The following is a 13,065-nucleotide window of genomic DNA, read 5'->3' on the forward strand; positions in this document are numbered from 1 at the left end:
CCTCTGTGGTTCGAAGCTCAGACTAAAGGGTTAATATAGTGATAACCCAGTCGTCGTATCAGCTTAGTACAAAAAAACTGGCATCAGCCTAAATGAAACAACAACAACAACAACAACAACAACAACAAACAAACATCTCTCCCGCAATCATGGATGACCATTGACCCCAATTGTTTTTTGAACTCTATACAGCAAGCGTACCATAACATGATTGCTGTACAGTAGCTCGAGCTTGCTTAGAGTTGTTGGTCGGACGGTGAAATCATGCCGTCCGACCCTCAACCCTAGCAAAAACATCGAGCTACTGTACAACACAACCTCTACATCCATCACAGAACAATTCTGTTTCCGATGAGAAATTTGAGTCCCATGATCTCACAGTGACTGGTGAGTGGGAATACCACTAACACACTTCAAACACTGGCGGCGCTATGACCATCGTTCCCACTTTGAAAGTGTAACTCGATTGGGTATTATACTGAAGTCACACGGTCTACATTTCTTCTTCTACCTAGAAGTGCACATGACATATATCAATCTGACTATAGGTTATTTAGGTGACTCTTTACCCCATTTCCATGTGACTCTTTACCCCATTTCCATGTGACTCTTTACCCCATTTCCAGTAAACATGGGTACTGAGATCGGCCCAGGTAATATAAGGATTAAAGTCCTTCCCGCATACCGTTTGCACCACCAGGTGGGTCTCTGGACACTATTGTCCAGTTTTGGCGGCTTGCTGGTTTGGCGCATGGGCAACATGTCCAGTGGGGGCCATTGGCTGGTTTGCCATGTAAGGTTGCCCACCGTGATAATACACCTGATTAAAACAAATGACAGAGGAAATTATCAATATTACTCTGAATTTAAAAGTTGATTTGCTGAAAAACAAGCATAGCCAACTAGAATGCCATCATGGTGGGAAAATGTGTGATGTCATATCTTTAATAATGAATACTACCATGGCGAGGAAATTTAATTATACGTTCAGAGTACACCATACATCATCTTTAATACATGAACTGTAAGTTTGATCATTCACATCACTTACATCTACATCCGTTTATGTGTTATCGTGCCTGCTTCAATTGCGTGGAACGTTGGTATTATTTTTGACGATAATCATACATTCGAACAACATATCAGTACCATCTGCTGTACCGCTCACTTCCTTCATCACATATCGCCTCATCAGGAAGTACCCGTCTCAGGATTACTGTATCACTCTCGTCTATGCTATGGTACTTTCAAAGCAGGACTATTGCAAATACCACCTGCATACATCCGGATGAAATTTTACTTCCTACGATCGCCACTCATTCTTCTCAGCAGTTCCTGTGCCATGGAACTCTCTAACCTTGGACATAAAACCTTTCCCAATGTTAACACTTTCAAAAGAGGCTTAAATTGCACATGTTTCAGAGAGCATTTTCATTATCACTCAGAGTGCCACTGGGCACTGTTTAATTGAGGTATTCGATGCTATATAAATTTGCTAGATAGAAACGTAGACTCATGGTCTAGAACATGTCAGTTAGAGTAGCGTGTTCACTCACGTGAATACCTGTACAACTTATCGACGGCAATGTGTTATATAATTCTATACCTATATGACTGGTCAGGCAAAGTCTTTATTACTTGGTTCATATATTCTTATATACCACACTCAAATCAACAATGCTTCAGCTGCTCTATGTCGATGCTTGAAAATCTACATCTTCAAATAAAAGTAACACATATTAAATCGTGTTTCAAACATTTTCTCCAAAACTTGGTTCAGAATGGGTCACCTTTACAAAAGATTATAAAATCCCCTTCGAATCTCTGAAGGCTCTTAAAATTCAGTTTCTTAATAAATAGAAAATGCTAAGACATATTTCTGGTTTCCTTTTCCAGTTCTGTTTACACAGACAATGCACCAATCACTGAAATACGTTTCGCTCTGAAATAATTCCGTAGAATATAAACGCTACATCAACGTTAAAGGAACATGGCAGTTTACATGCGAAGAAATAAGGATTACACCATACACACACTCATTTCTACTGAGCCTGCCCCATTACATTCATACACGTGAATCCATCCCCCTGATGACTTTAATTGAGGCATTTCTTATTTGCTTTGTAAATAAGTAAGAAGCATTTTTAAATTTGCAATAAGATAGATTACGGAAAGAAAAGATAATTCTCTTGGAATACCAATTATTCTGCCACAATCGTCTGAACGCCCGAAATGATTACTTTTACCTTACATGTAAATATTTATCGACTTCAAAAACACAGTAGTCGTTAAAGGAACATAAGCTGTAATTTGTGGCAAGTTTTTCAGTATTCTGCTTGTACACAGAGTCCCTAATGCTTAGAACTTACAAATATCTTCATTTCTTCATTGAAGAAGTCGATGATGTACACACCCCGCTGTGTCGGATTTGTCTCCGCTGTCTGGTTTACGATCGAATTTCTCATTCTGTCACTGCCACGTCGTCGGTGTTCTAAGCCGCTCTGTCAGTTGATGATATTAGAACCTCGCTTCAGTCCATTAAACTTTAAGTCAAGGCCTGAGAATCATTTCGTTGTATTTGGATCTTTGGTCGTCGTCATCGTAGTTGGTGGTTCTAGATGTCTTTTGCGCATTTTGCTTTGTACCCGTCGCATTCCCTCATCACTCATTAATATTTTGTTTGTAGTTCACGGGAGGACTTGCAGCCATTGAACCGCAAGTCTGCCTTTTCGTCCTGGGCTGCATCCATCCTTCTGTACTTTCTTCTGCTCGTTGTTAACTTTTCCAGTAAAAGCTTGCTCTGTATACCCGGATTCTCCACCATAGACATCACCATTTATTTCGTAAACATAAATGTTACATATTGTCAGGTGTTGTCCCTCCATTTTCTACCTTATGCCTTCTGTCTTTCTCTTCGTAAAGACACCTCCTACATACAGTGGTTATTTACATGCGTGATCAGACCCTCTCACACTGCTACGTTAATATCATTATTAAATGCTTTTGTTTATGATATTTTACTTATTTGTCACTAGGCGAACGGTAACAAGCTTTAGGTTTTAAGTAATAATAGCAAAGTTGATCTACGTATACATCTGCACACAGTCTTTTAAGGTACAAATGGCTCCAATCAGTATAAAGGAGTCCTACAATGAACATTTTTAGGTCTAATACCTTTGATATTGATGCTTGGTTAACAAAAGACATGTTGCTATGATCTTGCACTTTTCTTTCGAGATGATGCCTACTTGTAATGGTAACTTTCAAAACAACTCCCTCTTGATATGATCTTTCCCGGGATGACGCCCACCAACATCACACTCCCTCCTTAACGTTTAAACTTACTGGTTTCTCGATCAACTTAATTTGTAAAGACAGAAAATTAATTTAAAGAACAATAACGAGTGAACACAGAATTGAGATCCGTTATTTGATAAGGTAAAACATTAATAATAAGTGGCCCGAAGGTATATAAAGTTTAGCATTTGAGCTAAAACTGAATTCAACCTGGGAGTAAAAATCTTGAACTGGGTAGCTTGAAGTTGCTCAGGCTTCTCTACTGGATGCTTAAATAAAACCATAGCCCTCCATGCTTGACACTGCGGTAAAATCAAACATTTGAACCCAGAAGAAGTAGAACAATGCTAAGCATTTGTTACTTTTTTGCACATTAAGCATATTTTGATTGACATTGTTGCTCATAGAACAATGTGCATAACATGCTTAGGAGGAATAACTGACTTTTGTCACGGATAATATTGGGACAGTGAACATATATGTCAAATATACATAATTCGTTTCTGGGTAACAAAAGCACCGAGAAAAAACCGTCGTTGATAGCACTATACTTGTCATGCGCTGGATTCCTGGACCACAATCATAACAGAGACGAAAATGTCTGGCTAGCCTTACCATGCGAACTATTTGACGAGACACATCTTATTCAAAGTCTAGGGAGTTCCTCGGCTTTTGCTATCCTGGCATTGCATACCTTTCTACTCAGTGATGAAGGACAATAGATTCAGTAAAAAGTGCTTTCTAAGGGGCAAAAAGGGTCATTCAACACAAACTGACACGTACCTCCGCTTGTGTAAAGCTTTGAAACCTCTACGGTGTATATGGTAATGGAGCGAAACTGCAAATTGCTTAGCAAAGAAAATTGCACTTTGTTTCAGCTTTAATCATGAAACATTTTGGACTTGAAGTATACCTGGCTTAAATGATAACTTATGTTGTACCACGTGACCGTTAATTGGGTTTGATTCGTTAGGTAACAATTGCAGTAGAAAAGCAATCGAAAGAATGGGCCATGCAGACTGCTTCGTGTTCAGTATACCCCGAGTAGGGCAGTGACTCGCGATTTAAAGTTGATCAATCCACAGTTTAACAATAACCTTTTTTCTATCTGCTCCTCGAATGATTTAGAAATGGTCTTAAACTCACCGACGTCACAGTCTTCGGACCAAAATTTAAAGCGACTACGTGACAGCAGATTGAACTGATCGATTTTGCACGTTCCTATATTATTGTTTGTGAATGCAATCACTTGGGCATATGCATGTAGTATTTCATAAAACTGCGAATGTACCCCTCTCGATTGCCATTTTATAAAAGAGACCCAACAGAGGTACAACTATCGCCTCCTGCCTATTAGTTTCCCAACTTCTGCGTCGACGTCAGAAAGCCGCTCTCCTAAGTGAAAAATTGCCCCTAACAAGTAGACGTTTCCACTGCTAGTATCAGCAAACTCCCCAAAACAACCGATTTCTAGTCCTGTCCCACCTACCTCTAGCACGCTTAAGGTTTTTTTTTCAAGTTGTCAGATGAGTGACAGGGAAAACGAAATAGAAGACTGAATTAGATAAATGTCAGAACAGAACTTTCTCTGGAAATATACAAGAAACTTGACACGATAGGAATGAATTTTCCCCACCCGCTGATGAAGTTGCCGATCTTCCCGTCTTTTCCCAGCCTGTCAGCGCCCACAACGTTCATGTTAGAAAAAAATATATAAGAAACTTGACACGATATATACAAGAATATACAAGAATATACAAGATATATACAAGAAACTTGACACGATACAAGAAAATATACAAGAAACTTGACACGATAGGAATGAATTTTCCCCACCCGCTGATGAAGTTGCCGATCTTCCCGTCTGTTCCTAGCCTGTCAGCGCCCACAACGTTCATGTTAGAAAAAACGAACTGCAACGCATGCAGAATGTAATATCTGGGTTTTGGTGTGTTGTTCCGAAAGATGTAGCTCTTGCCGCTTGGCAAAATAACCTCTGCATGTAAGCATTCATACTTTGTTGAGGTAATGACGGTAGTGTGGATTAGTTGGTTATTATTGTTAGATTTACCATGCCATCCAAAGCCTACTCGGAAAAATCGAAAATATCAAAAATACAAATGACACTGATAAAGACATTGGTCATGCGCCATGGTTGTCAAATGCAACGTCATATACTCATTACTTGCAGGTCTATAACGTCATAGTGTGAAATTTGAAGCAAAAGAGGTTACAACAAACGAACCCTCTCTGTCTGTTTTGCAAGGTTTGAACGTGTCATGGGTTGATCATGGTGGTGTCGAAAATGACTAGTTGACAAGAACATTGCCCGAATACCCGGTTTAAACCATTTTCCCGTTGCAGCTCGACAACTTATTTATTCAAATAAGTTGCCATTACACGAAGCCTCAAAGTGAAACTTTAAAACAATGCAGCAGGACTGAAAGAGACCCGCAACTTTTCGTCACGATGCCCAGAATATTCGTTATATAATACAGTTTTGCATTATTTTCACAGGCCCTTCTGATATTTTTTTGCAAAAATGGTTAACCTTTAAAAATGACAACGATTTCTGCAGATGCATACTCTAAAAATACTCCTGGCTGAAACTATGTGTGGCTCTACTTGTTGCGACTCAATCTTGAATCAGATGTAAAGATGGCGAAATTTCTCGTTTGTAGTGTTCTTGTTAGCTGTTGGCAAGAATCCGCCAGCATCGTAAATCTCATTTTAATCAGACGACTTAAATCTATTCAACGATCTCCTTTCCTAGCATGGCTGAGAGTCTGAGAGAGCAAGAAGAATGCTGAAAAGATAGTCATTAACACGATTGGAAATAATTTGGGATAATTGGATGGTGAATTAATGTCGATTTAATCTGCAAATGTTATCTCATCTGCTTTTCTTTTTATATTACACACTTGTTTTTAAGAGTAATTTGCAATATTGTAACATTCAGCTATATGGCACCTAACACTTTTGTGAAATTTGCAAAATATAAAAATCAAATTACCCCAAATTAGTTTCAATCGTGATCATTGCTTTCTGAATAAAATGATTTTAAGAAGGGGGCACTTAGCGGTAAATAAGTGTCAAAGTACAGATATGTAAAAAGTTAGTTGAGATATGATGTTTTTTGTTCTTTTGGGTTTTTATGCTTTTTTTGTTCTTTTGCTATTTTATCCTTTTTTTGTTCCTTTCTTTTCTAAAGGCGATAGCGTAGTCAACCGGCTGGTACGGAATTTGGAAACAGAAACATTGCAAGTATTAACATATTGAAATGGATGAACTCTATGAACCATTGCCTGTCCTCTGGTGGAATGAGGATGCCACAGTGCGGACATGTTGGTGATACAACATTCATCATATACATCTTAATGATGCACCATCGGTGACACTTCCTCATACAGGATCTGCATAGCCAGTAAGGTTCATTATGTTCGTCAATATCGAAATGGCAACAAATACATGTAGAACTCATACTTTCAGATCTCAACTATATGACCACAGAGTCCTCTTTAGCGTGTATATAAAGCAATTCTTTCGAACCAAAACACTCTCTGCGGTTTTAACCCTAGGCAATTGCAGGTACACTGTGACCAATCAAGTGACATCCTGTCGTATAAAATTTGAATATATTAATATAAACGCATCATTTCCGGGTGTGCTTGTAATATAGCAAAATATGGCAGATGGCCGATACATACGGCATTAGACATATGTGTTGTGAAAAAAACCCTCGTGACCTGCAAGTTTCCAAACTGCGACATGCGTGTTGCTGGACTACGACCTGTTGTGACCTAAAGTACATTAAATACATTGAAAATAATTTTGCGTTGCGGGAAGTCTCATTTGAAGCGGTCACTTTACGTCGTATGTATATTGTTATTGTGTATATTTGTCTGGCATTTCTAAATACCATGGAGGAACGCCCTGGGACTGTAGTGTGAAAATAGGTTTATAATGTATGATCCTTGTGATGAGCGTTTTGAGACTCAATATGCAGTGTCTTCATCAGCCTGATTTCATATATCATCTCAGCTATTTTGATGTATACATACCTGATATAGTCAACGCTGTTCTTCAAAAAAGGACGTTAGTAGTTGTGGCCTTTATTAGACTGTCGTTGTGCCCATTCTTTACGGTGAAGGTAGGCCTTATTGGAAATCCGAGGGGTTGGGGTGATTTTTATAAAGCGGCTGTAGAAAGGTTATATTTCACTCAGAATTTGTTGGGAAATATTGCTATGGCAACAAATTGACCGAAAGGTTTACACGTCCATATGAGACAATACTGTATAAGTAGAATATCCTTTCTATAAACAACACAATGAGGATTCTACCCAGAACGGCGCCCTCTGTCCTGATACAGCCCACCGAACAAATGCCAGTGTTTTAAAACGTCGAATGTGATAACAGATAATGACGTCTGGTGTTACTGTGGCACTTATGCACTGGCCTGATAACACGTTGCATAGTATGAACTCTGCATAAACAAAAGCAGGTTTGAAATGATACGATACATCCTTAGCATTTTACAATCTATGTTTTGATATAATTTGAACATAATACAACTGCAGCGGTTCACAAACTGTAACAATACAGATGCAGCCCATTACGAAGTTTCAATGGATGAATAGAAATAGGTCAGTTTTAACGAACAAGCGTACTGCAAATGCAATGGTATATTATTATGTACACTTGTGTTGGTGACACTTTGCCTACGATCATTTGATTCTGACGACTCACCTTCAGTGTCAAGGTCACTGACGTAAACTTGTCGTGTAAACGGGTCTATGTGAGTGTTCGTAAATTCACAGAAATTGTTTTGGGCTGTGTTTTTGCTCATCATCAGTGCCAACAAAAAGGGGTATTTTTAAACTCTCACCCATGAAAGGATTACAAAATCAAATCCGCAAAACTGACAAGAGAATTAGGCTTTTATTTCAGATCTGCTTCAAACCAGTGTGGGGCAGGGGGGCTAGGTCAATGTTTCTCTTTGCTGGGATGCTATACCTACTTCTAATCACAAAAATAGTCTTTGTGTACGGCATCACGGTCAAAACGGTCAGAAAAATAAAAATTTACGACTGTTCAAATGTGAATCCCCTTGTAACCTGGTAAATAATATTCCGAGATCTACAATCATGCCAGCGCTAAATTGAAAACTAACGTTGTTTTAAACAATGGCGTCACCATGTGCAATCTGTTTCCAAAACCTTATAAAATTGCGTCAGGCTTTTATGAAGGTTAGAGTGTAAAGACAACATATGATCATTTTCTACGCTTATGTCCTAATATTGAAAACAATCTGATCACTCTATTCAGCAACTATATGACTGTGCCTGTCCTTGATTTGTGAATAGGGGATGCTTTCGTCCGACCCTCTCCCATATTCCTAAAAAAGTATGTCCCTCTATTGAAAAGTCCCGTGGAAGACGTATCTTGGCAGGTGCATAATTTGTGTACTTTTGCGTTCGTCATATCTGTGTCGACTGTGTATATCTATAAACAGTAGTTTCCGTTGGTTTAGTTGACTGTTATGTCGCATTAAGGGAGCCGTCAATATTTACGGCCTGGGGGGTCGGAGGAATTGCTTTCGAAACTCCAAAATTTCGAGTAACCCCCCTGCCAACCATGACGTGTTTGAGTAACCCCCCTCTCTGCTACAGAAAATTTGAGTGATCCCCCTCCCCCCAAAAAAATTGGGAAAATTAAATATCTAAACAGTAACAGAGATTAAAATGGTGTTATTTGGTGGCACTTGGGGAGTATTTTTTTCGTATAAAAAACTCAAAGGAAAATAAATCTGAGACAGTATTCCAAAACTTATATTTCAGTTCACTGATTTCAACCATATTTTTTGAAACCGAAAAAATAGCGACAGACATACATTTATTCACATTTATTATTTATTATTATTTTCCTGCAATAAAAGATGGGTTTTAATTGTTGTCAAGGCATTCAACTGGTTTTAAACTTTATAGCATCAGAATAAGCTTGCTTTACACATTTTCCCCTATCGGTAACCTATACAATGTAGAATATAGAAAGCAGACGTTTCTCATTAATGATCAGGCAAGTATATCAATCTTTAATCAGGAAATACTGAAAAATGTACTCAGTACTAGCCTCTAACATAAGCCTTGCCACGTCGAATAGCTGATCATTCTCGTCTGAAGATCACAATAACGTGAAACACAAAGTGTAATGAGATTTTAGTTTCTACTTGAAACCACCTGTATTATTGATTTATATATATATATATATATATATATATATATATATATATATATATATATATATATATATATATATATATATATACACACACATATATATATTATGTGTGTGTGTGTACACAAATACCGGGTATGAATATACATATCTTTACTATTATTGTTGTATTAATTCGTAACTCCACTAAATGCTTCAATACATGTCAACAAAATTGAGTAGCCCCCCCCTTCTTGTTCTCCACTTTGAGCAACCCCCCCCTTGTAGCTTTCGATTTTTTGAGTGACCCCCCTCAGATTCCTCCGACCCCCCCAGGCCATAAATAATGACGGCTCCCTAATTGAATCAGAAATGTACTCTCTTGTGTTTCGTATTGCTATTTTTCTTTGTCGAAAAATTTGATGTTTATTTCCTTGTTGTTCGGTAGTGTTTAACGACAGAACTTTCTGTCTAAGTCATGTTATTTTTTGCAAGGCGTTTGATTTCTTGTGAATTGAAAGACTAGTTTATTGTTTCTTGTGAATGTTCGCATTCTCATCGTACAGACATAGTATAGTCATTTGTGTCTTTCATCTCTTTTGTGTTTGGCTGTTTTGCTTTGGGGATAAATCTAAGCTCTCTGCTCGGAGATTACTTGGAACTAATTTCGGAGAATTAGATCTTTATATTTTTTCAAATTTTAAAAAGTACTAGGTGCCCAATAGCTGAATGTAGTCTTTCTTTCCAGACCTCATTCACTTCGCTGTCGCAATTTGAACTATCAAAGTAAAGTGCCCCGCTGGCGGTAGGACAGACATGTTGAGGAGCGAAAGATTGTGTAACCCGAACAACATAATTTTCATTCACCTAGTATATTCCAGCGTATACACATTGAAATGTGCTCTTTTATCACGCGGGATGAGGGCGCTATAGTAAGCACATATTCGTAAAAGAATTTAATAATATATTCATATTCGTCTACAAAGCATGGCTTTGTAGACGAATATGAAGTACTGGCAAGTCAAGTAAATGTGACCATTTTAATGAATCGAAAAATTACAATTTTATCACATGTACAGACCAAGTTATTCACCTGGTACTATATCACACAATGGGACATAATTTCGAAGAATCCGTATTCCCAATGAGTTTGAAACTATATATTATCGGTTGAATACTAGGGTTTATGTGCCTGAGAGCAGGTGACAATTTGCCCGACGCCAGGAGGGCAAATTGTGGCCTGCTGCGAGAGCACATAGAGACATGTATTCAGGCAATATTATTTTTTTAACATGCCTCTTCACAGTTAACGCTATATGACCGCATGGGCTCGTCCACCTTGTTTTCTGTGTGTGTTTGTTTGTGTGTGTTTGTGTTTGTTTGTTTGTTATTTTTAATAAAATAAGAGCGAAGAGCTCTTTTGTTTATATTTGTCAATAAAGAGTGGTTTATTTATTTATTTATTTATTTATTTATTTGTTTGTTTGTATTTATTTCCGATGGTTAGGGTTAGAGTTTGGGCTAGTAAGGTTTAGGTCTTTGGCTATATTACCATATAGAGGGAGTGAAATAAGCCTAACCTTAACCATTGGAAATACATACAAACAAACAAATAAATAAATAAACAAACCACTCTTTATTGGCAAATATAATCAAAAGAACTTTTCGCTCTTATATTATTAAAAATAGCAAATAAACAAACATAAACACACACAAACAAACATACACACATAAAACGAGACCCCTGTGATATAACATTTAGTTATGTGCAGGGCATTCTCAAACAATTTTACCATTATCGACCAGACTAAAACAGATTTTAAAGAAAGTCAAAATAGCAGTTGCGCATGGATATTGTTGTCTAAATATATTCTATCCACGCAAAACATTCTGTCAACACATTCTAAAAATATACATAAGGAACATCACTAGAACAGACGTGTTTAACGCAAATTGCAGACCAATAAAATGTTATATGACAAAAAGTTTTACAGACTTACATTGTACATCCATCAAGGATCCAATATGCAAATTTAAATTTAGTTTTTTATATCACGCCAGGCTATCCATCACCACAAATCTATAAAATACATAAAATACATGCAAGGAACTTTTACTAGAAAAAGACTTATTTTAAAATGTACTTCGTACAGATACATTTTTGAAACATTCTGAATTGTAGGGATAACGTACAATTTTTTTGTAGAAACAGGAAATACATAATGAAATTCTCTCTCTCTCTCTCTCTCTCTCTCTCTCTCTCTCTCTCTCTCTCTCATACCCTCAGATTATTATTGATAATGTATCCAATTAATTATCCAGCATTGTGTCCAAAGATGTTTTCAACATCTACAAATTCACTGACATCACCAAAACTATAAAAATAATAGCAATAATGTACCCTCTCCTTGCCCATAATGCATGAAAGCAAACTTTACACTCCATGGTGTACTCTGCTCCACAATCGTACATAATTTTGTGCAAAGTTTGCTGTCTTCCATTATTGGCCAGGAGGGGGTGCATTGTTGTCTAAATATATTCACACAGCAAAACATTCTATCAATATATTCTACGAACTATACGTAAGGAACAATACTAGAAACAGACATGTTAAATGCAAATATCAGAGCAATAAAATATATGACAAAAATGTAGTTTTACAGACTTACATTGTACATCTATCAAGAATCCAATATACAAATTTAAATTTAGTATTTTTATATCACGCCAAGCTATCCATCACCACAAATCTATAAAATACATAAAATACATGCAAGGAACTTTTACTAGAAAAAGACTTATTTTAAAATGTACTTCGTACAGATAAATTTTTGAAACATTCTGAATAGTAGGGATAACATACAGTTTTATGTAGAAACAGGAAATACATAATGAAATTCTCTCTCTCTCTCTCTCTCTCTCTCTCTCTCTCTCTCTCTCTCTCTCTCATACCCTCAGATTATTATTGATAATGTATCCAATTAATTATCCAGCATTGTGTCCAAAGATGTTTTCAACATCTACAAATTCACTGACATCACCAAAACTATAAAAATAATAGCAATAATGTACCGTCTCCTTGCCCATAAGGCATGAAAGCAAACTTTACACTCCATGGTGTACTCTGCTCCACAATCATACATTGTGTTGTGCAAAGTTTGCTGTCTTCCATTATTGGCCAGGAGGGGTGCATTGTTGTTAAATTATATTTTATCACAGCAAAACATTCTGTCAACACATTCTATAAAATATATGTAAGGAACATCACTAGAAACAGACATGTTTAACGCAAATTGAAGACCTATACAATGTTATATGACAAAAATGTAGTTTTACAGACTTACATTGTACATCTATCAAGAATCCAATATACAAATTTAAATTTAGTATCTTTATATCACGCCAAGCTATCCATCACCACAAATCTATAAAATACATAAAATACATGCAAGGAACTTTTACTAGAAAAAGACTTATTTTAAAACGTACTTCGTACAGATACATTTTTGAAACATTCTGAATGGTAGGGATAACATACAGTTTTATGTAGAAA

This window comes from Ptychodera flava, chromosome 16, assembly GCF_041260155.1.
Source record: "Ptychodera flava strain L36383 chromosome 16, AS_Pfla_20210202, whole genome shotgun sequence".
Classification (NCBI taxonomy): domain Eukaryota; kingdom Metazoa; phylum Hemichordata; class Enteropneusta; family Ptychoderidae; genus Ptychodera; species Ptychodera flava.